The sequence below is a fragment of the Pseudoliparis swirei genome, chromosome 13 (assembly GCF_029220125.1).
Source record: "Pseudoliparis swirei isolate HS2019 ecotype Mariana Trench chromosome 13, NWPU_hadal_v1, whole genome shotgun sequence".
Taxonomy (NCBI): domain Eukaryota; kingdom Metazoa; phylum Chordata; class Actinopteri; order Perciformes; family Liparidae; genus Pseudoliparis; species Pseudoliparis swirei.
In genome coordinates, this window is record NC_079400.1 from 12520999 (window position 1) to 12537096 (window position 16098).

General features: G+C 42.7%; 1 protein-coding gene and 1 long non-coding RNA gene across 4 annotated transcripts in view; one reads left to right on the top strand and one right to left on the bottom strand.

Moving 5' to 3' along the window:
• The window catches only part of ca10a (carbonic anhydrase Xa), a 209728-nt gene that overhangs the window by 89869 nt on the left and 103761 nt on the right, over positions 1 to 16098 (bottom strand). The window lies entirely within an intron of this gene.
• Positions 10471 to 12211, top strand: LOC130203174 (uncharacterized). Its single transcript, XR_008833453.1, has 5 exons — positions 10471 to 10716; positions 11333 to 11365; positions 11469 to 11600; positions 11707 to 11767; positions 11937 to 12211. It is a non-coding gene; the product is annotated as an uncharacterized LOC130203174 (long non-coding RNA).

Below are 16098 nucleotides of genomic sequence, written 5' to 3' on the forward strand. Positions count from 1 at the left end.
AGCTTCCTGTCCTCCATTTGTCATTACTGATATACAGTACGTGCACGACAACGTTTCTGAGCTCGGCAGGCGGCGATATGCTCTGGATATTGTGCAGAGAGAGCGAGAGAGAGAGAGGGGGAGAGGGAGAGAGGAAGAGAGAGAGAGAAAGAGAGAGAGAGAACCCAACAAGTTCCTCTGGGTGTTCCTGGCCTGATCACCTGCTGCCCATGTGCTTCTCTGCTGGCAGGGCATCACACACACGCACCGTGCACACACACACCGTGCGCACGCACCACGGGCGTGTGCCATTTTGGAAAGACATGGCGAGGTGGAGTGCGGCTCGTACTCGTGACATTTCATTTTTTAACGTTTACGAAACACCTGCTGCTTTAAAAAAAATAAAAATAATAATAATTTAAAAAGTTGCCTCTCCTCGAAAATCAGCCGATAAAGAAAGAGAAGGTCACCGAAACAGTTGTCAAAAAACAAAATGCAGATTTCATGATGAAAAGAAGTCGACTCACACTGGTGGGAGGGCGATGATCTCAAATTATAACACGGAAACCAGCGCTCTTGATAAGGTGACACGGCGCTACACGTCGTGCAGGTGGGTATAAAATATATGACCTTTCAAAAATAACATCAAAAATAAACCGGCTAAAATGTGCATTTAGCTGATCTGGTGCTTTCAATAAAGTCACATGACCTTCGTATCCTCCATTCTTCTTTTCTGACAACTTACGCGCTAATGGGGTCAAAGGTAATTTTTTGATGCTCAAAAACGGGAAGAAAGAAACCCTCCCACTATGATTAAAAACCACGAATTGATAGATTAATGTTTGTTGGATCCATCTCCCAATTTTAAGGATCTATAAGACTTGTATACAGTACAATCAACAACTGTATATTATATACAGTAAATAATACAGTTAGATAATAGACTTTATAACCCTGATGCCATTCAATTGACATCAACCCAAACAGTTGACAAACAAGACATCAAATACAACATTTGACAGAAAAAGAAAAGATGAACTTCATACTTCATGTATCCAATGATTCCCCGTCATTATTTGGAGCCCTGGTCCAACCTGAAGATATAATCCAGTGATTTAATATTGCACTTTCATGAAGTTTGGGGAAGAAAGGTCACGATGAATGTCCAGAGGTTTTTTTTGTCCCCAGAAAGCCGAGACAGAAAGTCACAAAGGATGTCATTGTGCCAAAGAAAAGGAGTTATGGGATGGTGGGGGTGTAGGCCGGCCAACGGGGGCGCGGGCCCGGAGCACAGGGCAGGACTATAGATTACAGACATGATTGTGCCCGGCCGCCATTAGCAGTGGGATCACGTCCGCCCCGAGGCCCCTCGCTCCTTCCCCCGACCCCGTCCTTCACCTCCCCGGCCCGGAGATGGAGAGCTGGCAGGCTACATTTGGGGTGTGCAGGATTCCTTCACACACAAACACACACACACACACACACACACGCACTGGGCGGTGAGCATTAGATTCAGCTCTAAAGGTCCTTGGTGATGGGAGCGAGTGCGGCCCTCCTAGACGGGCCAGACCCTCGGCTATCGATCGGAAGTCTGCTCCACGCTCGGCTGCAAGCGTGGGATGAAGAAACCCACATCTCCAACCCCCCGCTGGACCTCGGTTTAATGCCACATGTGATGACGCCTTACATACAAGTGAACTTCACAAGTTTAACGTAACGCCTTGGGACCGGTTTGTGCCGACCTCCATTAACCTCTGGGTTTGTCAAGTGAAGCCAATTCTCTCTACTGACCAGCAGAGGGCGACGCCTCTGATCGCAAAAGGAAGTCTGGTTGTATAGAAGTCTATATAGTGACTCTACTTCTCTTGATGCTGTCCTTCAGTAAACATTGTAAACATGAGTTTATGTCTCAGTCTCTAGTTTCAAGTCTTCTTCTATACAGCATGATGTCATCATTTAGTACATGATGGTCATTTAGAGTCAAACAGACCATAAAGCAGGGGATGCTTTAGGCCAGGATTTCCTGCTACCAGAGCTGTCTCTACATTACTCCTCCGCAACCCAAATATGGTTTATTGGTTGCAAAAAAAACCACAACAACATGGTGAGGGCCACAATCCAAGATGGCGATGGTAAAATCGCAAAAAATTGAGGCTTCGCGTGACGTCACGATGACCACGTCCACTTCTTACCCGCAAGTCTGCGACTAAAAAGTATTATCTGAACCTCGAGGCTTTGACTGACAACACCGATGGTTGCCAATGACAACTGTGTGGAATAATAAAGGGTGTTAAAATAATATATTGCTTATATTTCAGCTGTCACTTTCAACAGCAGGTTTGAATGTATAAACATGTTTATCTGTAAAACATCACTTCATATACAGCTGGGGGTCAAAATACTGCACATTCTAGTTCACGATACTCATTGTTTCCCCGATATTCCCGAGACAGCGTAACATATTTCCCGACCGTCCTGTTAAACGTTCCTTAATGGGCCAGAAATACATTCGATGACAGGTGGGAAGCCGCCAGGCTTCGGCTAATGTCCAGGGACGAGCCGGTGGAGGCAGAAAGGTTACGTCTAGACGAAGGGAGCCGGACGATCATCCGAGCCTGGCCCATGATTAATACCGCTCTCCTCTCCCATTTGCTGGTCATTAACTCACTCTGCGCCATAATGGCCGGAGCTCAAATGAAAGGGGCGGGGGGGAGAAGTTCACGTTGGCCATCATAAGAGCGAATAGGCGATGGAGGGAGAGGGTGGGGAAGGGAGAGCGAGACGGAGAGGAGCTGATTAGTGCAGCAGTTATCTACATCCTAATCGAGGCCCGGTGTCGCTTTGCTCGACCTGTAAAGGCCACAAATTGGCCAGGAAAAAAAAAAAAGATAAGAAAGCAGCAGCGTTTAGCATAACAGGCTCTGGAAGGGTCCGTTCCAGGGGGCGCTGGAGTTCATTGCCTGCAGCGTTTAGCCGAATAAATATTGAACTAGATGCGCATGGCAAAGGGCTCGTAGTCAGGTAGGTTGGGTGACGAGAGAGTAAAAAAGGTACTTAAGGACGAAGTGGACGTCCATTCGTAGAGGCAAGGGGCATTTTAGTCGTGGTAGAACTCCGGCAGACGCAACCGCAGCGGGCATTGTGGATTCCTTTCTGCCTTACACACCCCATAGATCCAGGCACGTGCACAGGTAGACCCCTAGTGGTGCTCAAGCACCAGCCCTGTTGCTCTGGATGAGAAAAGGGCCCTTTTTGCTGAAGCCCACTTTTTTTTCATTCATCAGTATTTAAGAATAAAAGTTACTCTCTCTGTCATCAACTCCCCACAAATGTGTTTTGATATCCGACGGGGCATTTATTTGAGTGCTTGTGAGAATTTCGCCCCGACATGCTCCACGGCGCTCACGCAGGTCGAGGACAGCATCATCAGTGTATTGCTGCTAATGCTTCAACTCGTCAGAATTTTTTTTTGGCAATGGATGCCCTTTTTTAGGGTTTGAGCACCTGCCCCCCAAAATGTCTGTGTACGTGCCTGCATACATACATATATTTATATTATAATATTTACAACAAGATTGGAACACTGGAAAAAAAGGATGTTTGATAAATACTTGTGGTCTGTTCGACAGTTTCCTCGTTTCCAATTGCTTTTCTGAAAAGAGTGTTCGGAAGGCAAAGAGTGACGATAGGTGATGAAGGGTTCAAGAGCTTTTCTGAGTGAGTGTTTAGAGTGAAAGCAGCCAACCTTTTCAATCCTATGGATCCATACACAGACCCACACGTAAGCCTCAAGCTTGGAACAAGAATGTCCCATTAAATGTTGCTCACCAGGCGAGGTGAACACCACAATTACCGCGTGTACGTTGCCGGTCGTTCCTGTAAGAGCTGTACGAATGACACGTCGCTATTTCATCTTGTCATTATTTCTAGCGATACGGCGGTGTTCATATTTAATACTCTTCCGGCAACGTTCCACTCCCTTAAGTGCACCCCTGCAGCTCCGGCGGCGTTGCCAGAAGCGACGTCACCTCATCGGTAGACTATGGCTTTATACGCCGTTTCCTGGGGCCCGGAATCTGGGTCGGGAGAAGATGACCTCGCTCGAGATATTTGGCGACTGGGAAAGATTCAGACATTTTTTTTAGACTTTGGGTTACACTGCGGTGCCATGAGGAATGTGTTCACGGGGATAGGACTTGGACTTTCACGAAATAGTTCCCGAAAACTTTAACAACATTTTTTATTTCCCAAACCACTTTTACCATCACGTCTTTCCAATATGGCTGATGCCCAAGTAGACTGGCTCAGATTATTATTACTACACAATATTACAATTAATGCTAAAGACTTTGATCTTAATCCAGAACATATGTATATATTATAAATATATATAATATATATATATATCTATTATAATAATATATATATATATATTATATATATATATTATATATAAAACATCTGTATCTATTATAATATATATATAAAGACAAAATGTATTCTAGCCGGCTACAAGAAAAAAAAGACTTTTGGGGTTACGATAATGATAAAAATAGGAATTGTAATGTTCTGGATAATCTTCTTAACTTCCACCAGCCACCATCCGTCTGCTGATACGAGCCGATAGGCGCAGCGGAAATGTCAAAAGTGGTTTTGGCAAACTTATTATTTCAGTGTGTTTAGAAATGTGGATTTGAGCAGAAGCTTTACTTGTTGCTTGTTCGGGAAGAAGAAGAAGAAAGGGGGAAACAAATAAACTGTGCAGTCAAGCCTTTTTTCTCTTCTTTCCAGCATCCCACCTTCTCCACAAACAGTGATGCGTATGGGCTCTGAGACTAAGTGCTGTGTTTTTTACATTACATTACATGTCATTTAAGCTGACGCTTTTATCCAAAGTGACTTACAATCCTGTTACATTCATACATCGTAAACACAGCTACAGGGAGCAACTCAGGGTTAAGTGTCTTGCTCAAGGACACATCGACTAGGGCGGGGATTGAACCGCCAACCCCCTGATTGAAAGACGGACCTGCTACCCACTGACCCATCGTCGTTTTTAGGACAACTCACAAATACGGAGGAACAGAACTGTGCCATTGGGTAAAAATCACGCCCCATTATGCATCCCTCCCGACACACCACATCTCTCCTGAAACACCACCTCCATACAAACAGGACCATTATTATGCCACCATAGGGGTCCGAGGAAACCCCAAAAACTATGGAGAAATGAGAAATACAGGATTATGGGAGAAAGAGAGAAATAGGGAGCAAGCCGGTGGAGGAGAGTAGGGATGGAGCAGGTGGAACTCTCATCCCGTTGACGGTCATACGAGTGCGCTGTGATGCGTGAGAGATAAGTGGTGGAAGACGTGTAGATTGAAATTACAAGCGTGGAAGAGGCCCACTCAAGGTGTCACAGCCCCTATGTTGAATGATGCTGTAACATCTAGGTAATATACAGGACGATAAATAATTACTAAGCACGGAGAGGTTAAGTGATTAAAATGACAAGAAGCACAAAATAAGCTTCTGAGGTTCCTGCAGACACGGCTTTATCATCTTACAAGCAGAACAGCTCGTTATGGAGAGAATTAAACATGCAGACAGGTTACTTGGATTGAAGGGGAAATTTAGTGATTTAGTATCGTACTTTCAAAAAGTTGGCAGAAAAAAAGAAAAAGAATGATTAAAATCGATGCAACACAAGCTGAGATGTAGTTCCCAGTGTGAGTCGAGGTCCAAAGACACTACATTTCCCATCATGCAACCAAAAAGCCAATTTAGTTTGAGACCCTCCTGGTAAACGCCAACATCTTTTAAACTTCATTAAGTTTATGAAGCAGAATTTCTGGCGTAGTTCTCAGCTTTACAGGGAAACTCCACTGATTCTACACGTCTGTTTATATACAATCGCATATGTGGTTGTAAAAGGCCTTTGTAGCTCCAGAAGAAATGTTGAGACGCATAATAAAATCAATTTGATAAATTAAATTCAGTAACATCCCCTGAGTCAGCTTCCGAATAAGTTATACTTGAAAATGCTAAACTGCGAGACCTCTTCCTGTCGTCTGGAGAGAAGCGGCTCGAGGCTACGTTAGCTCTTACACGCATAAAACACCTCTCCAATGGAACTGTCGATAGCAATGTTGAATTGTGGGTAATGTAGGCGCCAGAAGAATGAGTGGAACAGATTCAAAGGTTCATAAATCAAATCTGACTGTTCAGTAAAATATGGCATTATGTCTTTTATATAAATGAATGTGCAAATAATACTTTCCCTTCTATTTTTTTCCTTTGATATAGCGCGTGCCGAAGGAGTCTGACAGAAATGATGATGACTGTAACTATATGACTATGAAAAGGAGATATAGAAGTGAGATGCAGAATGAGATACAGAGAATACAATTTAGGCTTCTAGCTAACGTTGGGAGTGAGCCAGAATGTAACCAGGTTATCTTAGCTACACATGTTACTTATCTTCCTAATAAAATTGAGTACAGGGCAAAAGTATATTAAAGGTATATTATCATCATGATGTGTTCACACGGAATCTCGTAAAATTTAGTTTTGCTGATGAACTTGAATGGAACATAAATAGATATTAGAGAACTACAAATAGCAAGCAGCTTATAATTCACCATTAAAACTACTATTGAGAAGAATTGTTTGAATCCATAAAAAGCACATCTTTTAATTCCTGATCATTTGACTTGTTTCATGAAGAAATTAATCGCCATAGATGACAATTACAAAGTAAAAGCATAACATTTAGAATATGTTTTTTGACGGTTTTCTCTGACTTCAGAGCTCTTTAAATGATTTTTGGGACGGTACTACATTTTTTCTTTCAAGAGTTTGGAGAGTTGCGATAATTAAGAAAATAAAAAAAAAGGATCTGTATTTGCCAATATGGATCATCAATGATCATCAATTAGTTTGGTGATCAAATCTGAAATGTAAATCGAACAGAGTGACTGTTTGTCAGTGGTTAGCAGGTCTGTCTTTCAATCAGGGGGTTGACGGTTCATCCCTGCCCTAGTCGATGTGTCCTTGAGCAAGACACTGAATCGCTCCCTGTAGCTGTGTCTACGGTGTATGAATGTAACATGTAAGGTGTCTTTGAGTACCTTAAAAAGCGCTATATGAATTAAATTATTATTAAATGTGATCAGGGATTTCTTAAAGTTGTATTTGCTCCGTGACTGATCCGATCCGAGAGCTTTACGATCCGTTGCACCCCGTTACCGGGACCGTGCTTTCCAAATTTAACGGCCTAGTTTGTGCCGTAGTGACCATTTACAGACACACCAAAGATATCGGATCTAAGGATCGAATGTAATCACACCGTCAATTTGGGGGTCCGATGTGAGAGCAATGCCAAATCTGGGGAATAGTCTTTCACCAAAGCTCTTCCCGAGCCACGGGAGCCATTACGCAACCATGTTCACAGGCAGAGTTGCACCAACCGTGACGCCTGAGCAGACTTTTATGTGTCAAATCGGTGGAGTGTAATAATTAGAAAAGAATGGGACCTCATGAACGTTACAGGGCGGCCTGCAGAATCCAAAGTGTCCTCTGCGGTGCGCTTCACCGAAGGAAAGAGCAACGCGCCGTGTGATGCTCCAGAAATAGACGGACGATAAATAACAGAACAAACCTGATGGACTGTATCAGGGATCGCTTTCAGAACAAGTGCATATATGGGCAAAAGATGCATTTACGAGGTGGTGGGGCGCTCTAATGGGGTCTGGGGAAGAACATCTTTAACAGTTAAGGGCTCGATCACACCAGACGTGACTCCCAAGAAACGTGTCGCTCGCTAATCCATTGATGTCTTTTAAATGCAGCGCAGCACGTTTTTCTAGTGTTATTTAGGTGCGATTAAAAGTAAAAATATTATCAACTTTAAACGCGATGCGCACCGCTTATCAATGCCGCTCGTCCAAAGCAGCCAATCAGAGCAAGCAAGAGGCCCAAGGCAGCCAATTGGATCAAGCAGGAGGCCCAAGGCAGCCAATCGGATCAAGCAGGAGGCCCAAGGCAGCCAATCGGATCAAGCAGGAGGCGGGCTTTCCTTCCTGTTTTCCCGACGAGACACTCATAGTAGCGGTATTTAATTAGGGTCCGAGCGACAGACGAAGTCTGACCGAGAGGAACCTATTGAAATTGTTAGAGTTCTTATTATTCTTCTTCTGGATTTTTATTTTTGAACATTGGGGGCATATTGGGGGTATGTATCATATCCCAAAACTCACCAAATTTGGCAAGCTTGTCAGGCTTGGTGAAAATAGACGGATGACACCGACCTCGAAATTCGGCTTTCAAAAATTGCTCTCTAGCGCCACCTGGAAATTTGACCGGCGACGCCCCTCACCCAGTATGTTCAAATGACTAGCTTTTATTTTTCCCAAGTCCACTTGGACCTGCTCTACAAAAAAGCCTCTCAGGACCCTAAGCTCCGCCTACTTAAATTTTCCGCCATATTTTTTTTGGTGAAAAACACATCAGAGGCGTTTGCTCCGAAATGCGGGGTCAAATTCATACCAAACCTATTGGAGATAATGATTATGGAAGCTATATCATCTAAGATCTATCATCTTTTTAAGGAACTATGGCCCAACGAACATTTTAGGGGCGTGTCCTGTTTTGTAATGCTCATAACTTCAACACTATTGGGAGAAAAAAATAACAGACTGTCATGATATGTGCAGAAGGGAGCCTGAAACATTCACAGCTAATTTCGTGCAATTTGAACCGTAGGGGGCGCTACAATAATTCACCAAATTTGGCCGTTTTGGGCGTTTTTTGGCGTTTTTCGCTTGATTTGCCCCTTTTCCACTTTTCTCCCATCGATTATTTCTCCCACAAAACGCCCACAGAATCGGCTAAAAATCAGTTTCATAGAATCTCAAGACTTGAATAATGAACACTGTGAAAAAAAACGGACTTTTCGTCGGTAGAAAATTTACGTTTTTTTACTGCCAATAATTTTTTACTTTCTGTGATTTCTTTATGTTAAAAACTATTGCTTAATCTCATCCAATACTTCCCCAAAAAATCATGTGTGATGCCAGTCAAGGCCTGAACACATTCACATGAAGAAACAAGCACATTTCTTCCAGGAACACCTATTGATCACCTATTGAAAAGTAAATAGCGCCACCTACAATATTCAATTAGGCAGCCCCGGTGCTACGTTTGACCTACATGTATAACGCTGGGTAGGTATATGTAACACAAGTAGACGGAAAGAAAAGTCTCTTGGCACCATGCTCTAAACTGTACCGGATGTCGCCAATATTGATTTCTGTTTCACTCTGTTTGTGCATAGCTCCTCTCAATGTCCCTGTAGCTCCTCTACAGGGGACATTCACCTGCGTTTCATACTCCAGGCCAGCAGGTGGCGGTAATGCACCAAATATATGGATGCAAACCGCTGTTTATAGCAGAAGAAGAAGAACGCAGCTTTGCCGGCATGGTCTGCAGTTTGCTCCGTCTGAGACGGTAAGAATTTTAAATGTATTACAATGAACTACAATCCAACGATAATTAGTCATGGCAGTCTCTTGTTCACGTGACCGCTGTAAAATCCGGCGTGTTTATCCGGTGCTCTTTCTCCGTGTGTGATTGTCACAGGTTACTCAATGCTGTGCTACACGAGGAGCTCCAAGCTAATGAGACTCTCCATTCAAATATAGAATGGTTTCTCCTGTACGCCAGTCGGCATGAACACATAAATACTGTGGATATTACGTTACATAACCGCAGTGAAAGAACGGTGAACTCTGAACAGAGATTCACGGCGTGTCTTTTAATTCACGTCACGTTATAGTGCATGTCTTCGTTGGTTTTTTGACGAGTGACTTTTTCTTTGCTCCGTCCCGATGCGCGCAGACCAGCGTCGGAGCTCTTTGGCGACCACGTTCGTTTTCATGCTTAAGTACTTCTATTTAGTCATTTATTTTAATGCAGGACTCTAATAAAAATCAGGTACAATATGAACGTGGCTGCATCACGATGTTTGCAAGTCAAGTCACGTGATAAATGTGCGCATCTCTGATGCAGCTTGAAGGTGCATGCAGTTAATCATGTAGCTATATTAACTGCTCCACAACCATTTGAAAGAATAATTACTGTTTACTTTGCATATTACGGCTGTCATACAACATATACTCAATTAATACATGAAGTGTTATTAGAGATAAAACTACCAGCAGCTTATTAAAACTAGTAGTGATGCTAAAGTGAATTACTTCAACTTGAGCAATTATTTTAATTCTAATGAGTATATGTTAAATATTCTTTAACTACTCTTTAAGAATATTAATACCATTTGGTGTTTTTAACCTGTATATTGTTTACGAGATCTGTATACTTTCATCACCAATGTTAGAATCAGAGAACACCAGAATGTAATGAAGTTTTTAACTAGGAGGTTATCCAGGCATGTTATGATCACTGGAACACACACTGAACCTGACACAGACAGGTGCTCATCTTCCAACTGTCTCTGATCCTGCATCAATGGCCCAGCTCAACCCAGTCTCCGAACAGGTGTTGGGGACACATCCCGTGTCCAGCTGTTCATCTCTCTAGTGCAGACACTATAGAGATGTTTGGACTGCAGTATAATGAGCATGGTTGCCCCCAGTTCCTGTGGACTGGGACCAGCACAGGACCAAGACTGCCCGACCTCCTCCAGAGCAGTGCATCCACTGCACAGTCATCGTAATGGTGCTCAGTATTCATTATTAATATTATGACAATATTTGAATTTTATTTTAAGCAAATCTGTAACTTTCTTTAAAAAATTACACTGCAGTCTTGTTATTGGTGACCTCAGCTAGGCCCAGAATTATTTTCATGAGATATCACCATGCGGATTTCGAATGAATTCAATTTAAAGTTAGCGAAAAATAAATATTATTAATATTATGACAATATTTGAATTTTATTTTAAGCAAATCTGTAACTTTCTTAAAAAAATTACACTGCAGTCTTGTTATTGGTGACCTCAGCTAGGCCCAGAATTATTTTCATGAGATATCACCATGCGGATTTCGAATGAATTCAATTTAAAGTTAGCGAAAAATAAATATTATTAATATTATGACAATATTTGAATTTTATTTTAAGCAAATCTGTAACTTTCTTAAAAAAATTACACTGCAGTCTTGTTATTGGTGACCTCAGCTAGGCCCAGAATTATTTTCAAGAGATATCACCATGCGGATTTCGAATGAATTCAATTTAAAGTTAGCGAAAAATAAATATTATTAATATTATGACAATATTTGAATTTTATTTAAAGCAAATCCGTAACTTTCTTGTTTATTCTGTTTCTTTATAGGACGTGGCACTAAGGAGGATTGTCCAGCCGCAGGTTTGTTATGTTATTGTGCTTTGAAGTTTATGAATCATACCAGTATTTGCTTTTTGAAGAGACCAATTGACACCATTATTGTTTCTGCAATTTTGTTTTCCAGATGACGCTGAAGAACCGTTACATGCCGCTAACACCAGTCTGCTTCAGCAGCTTGGTTGAAATGGAGAAACTTGTTCCATCCCATCATCTTAGCCCTAAGGACTCCAAACCAGCTGTTCCACAAGTCACAAAGGTGTGCATGGACATTTGATGGGTGGAGGCCTTATCTTAAAGTGGATTCTTTCTCAAATTAAAATGCCGTACGCCTCCAAATAGTTACTTTATTTTTCTTGCAATAGAAACCGACTGGAACGTGGCCAGACGCCTGCTTCCTCCAAGATAAATCTGCTTAAACACCAGGTGAGTCGTTTGAAATCATTCAATATGACTTGTTTGAAATGTTTGTTGTACAGTTAGAGTGAGCAGCAATGACCTGTTTGCAGTAATCCTTAATTGTGACACTAGAAAGGATCATTGTTATTGTTTGTGTAGTGAATGCTTTTGCTCCTTTCTTTTTTTCAATTTGGAGGTAGCAACACCACGTGCGGAGGGCTCTTCGGGATCGTCTTCCGTTGGTGTTGACAACGTGTCTGCGCGGCAAGAGGTTGGATGATGCACTGTGCCCAACTAATCATACACGTGATGCCTTGAGAGGTCGGGGTCAGATTGTGAGTACTCCTCTGTTTTCCTGATCCGATGTGAGGTCAAAGGTCAGGGATGTCTATGTGTCCAGATTGTAATGCACTCCGAGACAAATTTGTAAATTGTGAAAATGGGCTATACAAATAAACTGAATTGAATTGAGACGTCAGTGCACAACTCAAGACGACAAGCATTTATGCATTTTACATCGAATTTACATGACGCGGTCTATACTTCACGTCGGGACACACGACGCATGAATATGTTCACGTAGTTAAAGCGCCACCTAGTGGCTGAACTGGACTTTGTCGAATCCGCCCCAAAATTGTCGCGCTCGTTACAAGTCGCGGCCCGAGTCGAGTCCGACCGGCGCGCCCGGGTCCTCGGCGCCGGCTCCCCCGACCGGCGCGGGTGAGCGAGGACCCGTTCGACGCTGCTTGCAGCTTTAATTTCACTTTATAATTCCAAATGGAAACACGACTCCAACTGACTCCTGCTCAGTAGGAAGTGCAACTGAAAGCGCTCGACATCGAGACTCAATTTGCGTAATAGATATTGAAAAGCTCAAAGCAAATAAATACATTTGAGTCAGAAGGCTCTTTAATAACAAACACAAGCTGCTGTTTGTTTAAACTTAAGTATCTTCATGCACGCATACAATTGCAATGTCTGTGCAATGAATTCCTTAAAATGTGTTGACATCTGTAGTTTATTGATCTCCTGCTATGAAGAAGCTTGGCTCATAACACTGACCCCCGACAAGCACGACAAATTCATATTTAAGGCAACATTTCATGGCAAAAGGCATCAATATATAAAACAAACATCTGCTACCTTTCATGAGAAGTAATCGTCTTGAATTGTGTAACAGCTTTGTGCCGCAGGCCTCTGATTTAAACCTTTATGGCTCCGAAAAACAAAAACATTTGCAAACGTTTGACATCAAATAGCTTAACATCTAAAAACATAGAAAAGCCTCACAAAGTGCAGAAATTAATGTGGCACAATTATGACTGAAGGTAGTCATGTAACAATGGCACTGTAGTAGCTAGGGCGTGCCCCCCCCCCCCCCCCCCCTCTCAAGAAACCCATTTCCGGAACCTGGTTGCTATTGACCGTGTTTACATGCATTCGAATAACTGGCTTAGTCGGACTGAAATCGAATTATCCGTTTCACGTAAACACCTTAGTTCGACTATGTGCGGTCCGACTACGATCCGATTAACACCCCTGCATAACTCGATCCGATCCGGTTGATAATTCGACTATCGCGGCATGTAACGGTGAATTGGATTAGGAACTGGACTTTGCGTCTTTGCGCATGCTTGAGATCTCCTCCCTCCCTCCCTCCCATGTCGTGACCCGGAAGTCGAAAGAGTCGAAAGAGACGATAATGTCACAATTAACATCATGCAAGAATAGTAGAGGGATGTAGCTTCGCCTTGCTCTCTGTTCGCCATCTTTCTCGAAATGTTGATGTTGTTGTTGGTTGTTGTTGGTAGTGGTGAAGAGGTCAAGCGGAAATGGCTGTATCACCACGAGTTGTAATGAAAACAGCGCCACCTATCGTATCGGATATGACATGCTTTCGGCCAATGATTCGAATTACTCACTGCCATGTATATTGGGAGAACGGCAGATCCCCCAAAAGATAGCATAGTCCGACTAAAGCAAGATTCAAATTATACCATCATGTAAACGCACTGACCGTGGGTCAGTGGTTAGCCAGTCTTATAACCAGGGTGTTGGTGGTTCAATCCCCGCCATTGTCGATGTGTCCTTGAGCAAGACACTTAACCACAAGTTCCTCACTGTAGCTGTATATATACATATATATTAAATATGTATATATATATATGATATATATATCATACATTCTATACGTATATACATATCCTATATATATGTTATTTATACATAGATACATATGTGAGGTGTTTTTCAATATGCATGTGTTCAGTGTGAGGGTTTATAATACCTGTTCTGAAGGCAGCAGGTGCAGAGCATACAGAGCATACAGAGCACATGACATAAACATAGGTAAAGCTCATGTTGGGAGGAAATACATGAATCATGACATCCCAATGCATCATGTTTTCAAGAACACGTCAAATTACTCACCACGTCTTTCCAATGTCACACCTGTGGGCCTCACCAGGCGATGACATCACTCCCGTGTGACACCGCCGGGCTTGTTGTGCCATTGTATAGTTGTGCTTTTTAATAGAGTTTATTTGTGCGTCCCGTCCAGACGCTCTCCAGTTTAAAAAAAATATATTTATTTTTTTCAAAGAGCCTTTGAGATCAAGAGAAAAGCAATTTGCCTTCAAAGGTTTGGGAGAGATGATAGAACAAGGTCACAAGTCTACTGGAGCTCCGGTACACGGTGAAGCTCCGGTACACGGGGAAGCTCCAGTACACGGTGAAGCTCCGGTACACGGTGAAGCTCGGGTACACGGTGAAGCTCCGGTACACGGTGAGATAGGACGACATTCTGACGCGGCCACGGGATGTATGTACAATCAATCTGAGTAATTACCTTTCTCATTTCGCGTACGCTCCCAAAAGGAAGCGTTTAAACAACCATCTGTCTCCAACCAGCTGCTGGCTGTGGCATCGTCGTGGAGATATCTCTGTCTCCGCTTCTGACTGCGAGGGAAAGCAAATAGAAAAACAACTTCCCTTTTTGCAATCGCAGTGTTGGCTTGTTTAAAATGAAATAAAAAGGGAGCCGAGAGAAAATCTTTTTTTTGAGGCCATCTGGGCCGCCGTGACCCAAGCCTCATCTACTCCCCCCCCGTCCCCCGTCCCCTCTTTCTTCTCGTCCCTCTGCTGAGTGGTTTGTAATGGAGATTCAAGCCCCTCCCCCTCCCCCTCCCTTGCATCGCTGCGGCAATTAAGAGCGATGTGCCGCCTCGGTCAGATGACGGTAATTGCATTTTTTATTGTGTCATTTTTTCAGAACGCGGGGCTCCGCTCCCTCTTCGTGACGCTGCATCGACCTCGCAGCTCCAGCAGACCCCAAAACTCGTGTCTGATTAATTTGAAGTCGGCAATTTGCATAATTGAATATTCACACGTTGCGTCGCATCCGCCACCTTCATCAGAGCGATGTCGGCGTGTGTTTGCAGACGCATGTTATTCCATATGTGTGCATCTTGTTTACGATAATCCATTTATCAAACGATGAATGGACATGACCACGATAAGGTTTACGTTATCGACTTCACATCTATTTTTTATTTTACAATAATGATTTTTTTACGATGAAATATATATGTATATTTAGTCAATATATATATATATATATATATATATAGACGATATATATATATATAGTTAATATATATATAGACTAAATATGTATATATTGACTATATATACAGTATATATTGTCAATATATATACTGTATATATCAGGCATGAGAATCCCTTACCTTTCGGCGAAATTCGCCATTTTTAAACCAAAATAGGTGACTTACGTGAATCGTGTAGATCCGAAGAGTTTTTGTTTTTGGGGGGGGGGGGGGTCAATTGGCCGGCCGGCGTTTATGAGATTGGAGTGGGACACGGAGAAAATGTGGAGTGGTGCTCATCGCAATAAAACATCTTTGATGGGACGTGTCGCGTCTCGGCCAATCAGCGTTCAGATGTCTTCATCGTTTGGTGGTTCAGGTTAGCTTGAATGTTAGTCCGCTACATCTGCTGCTGTCACGCTGCACGGTGTAGCGATACTAACAAAGTACCCGTACGTTAAGAGCGATGGATTTAGCATATTTTTAGTTTCGATACTTCATTAAAAGAGCGCGGGATCAGAGCGCACGCGCTGCTCCGTGTCAAGCTGTCTGCACGCGCTGCGCAGCGCTCACAGCTAGTGGCGTTAAGTGGCGGAATTTTCGGATTTAAAAATAAAGTCACCAGCACCCCCCCACCCCCCCGCTCACCTTTTTCACCCCTGACCCGTTTTCATGCCTGATATATATTCACTATATCTATATCGTCAATATATATGTATACAGTATATTGACTTTGTATATTTAGTCAATATA